The 631-nt window shown below is 46.0% G+C and overlaps 1 non-coding gene across 1 annotated transcript; it reads left to right on the forward strand.

Moving 5' to 3' along the window:
• The first annotated feature begins 258 nt into the window (after positions 1-258).
• LOC114812664 lies at positions 259-396 on the forward strand. Its single transcript, XR_003760315.1, has one exon. It is a non-coding gene; the product is annotated as a small nucleolar RNA SNORA7 (small nucleolar RNA).
• The last annotated feature ends 235 nt before the right edge of the window (positions 397-631 follow it).

Below are 631 nucleotides of genomic sequence, written 5' to 3' on the forward strand. Positions count from 1 at the left end.
CTCTGATTTCCACGCTTAGGCTCTGTCCACTGTGTTATCTTGTTGACTAATAATTAATAATAATTATGGTATTTATTAAGTGTTTACTATGTACAGATACTGAACCAAGCACTGGGGTAGATACAAGATAATCAGGTGGACCACAGTTCCTGTTCCACTTGGGGATCACAGTTTAAGTAGAAGGGAGTAGGATTCAATCTCCAATTTGTGCGTGTGTGTGTTGGGGAGGTGGTGTTTGCAGGCATGTAATCTTGGCATCCCCTCTCAGGGTTACACCTGGAGAATGTCCAGCTCTCTACCAGTCTTGGCTAGAGGAGGGAGAGTCAAGCAGAAGCTTAACCATTCCATTCCTAACTTGGGCAGTAGCTAGCAAGTGGAAGGCAATCTGCTTCAAATCAAAACTCCCTTGTGCTGGGCAGGAGCAGAATGGGAGAGAATCTATCGCAGAGACTCGAGTTGACTGCATGGAAGGGGGCAGTGATAAACCACTTCTGTATTTTTACCAAGAAAACTCTCTGGATCCACTACTGGAACGAATGCAGATGGAGGTGGGACGTTTTGGGAGAGATGTGTCCATGGCGTCACTATGGGTTGGAGACGACTCGACGGCATAAGACACAAATCTTGGCAT

Source organism: Ornithorhynchus anatinus, chromosome 5, assembly GCF_004115215.2.
Source record: "Ornithorhynchus anatinus isolate Pmale09 chromosome 5, mOrnAna1.pri.v4, whole genome shotgun sequence".
In the NCBI taxonomy this organism is placed as follows: domain Eukaryota; kingdom Metazoa; phylum Chordata; class Mammalia; order Monotremata; family Ornithorhynchidae; genus Ornithorhynchus; species Ornithorhynchus anatinus.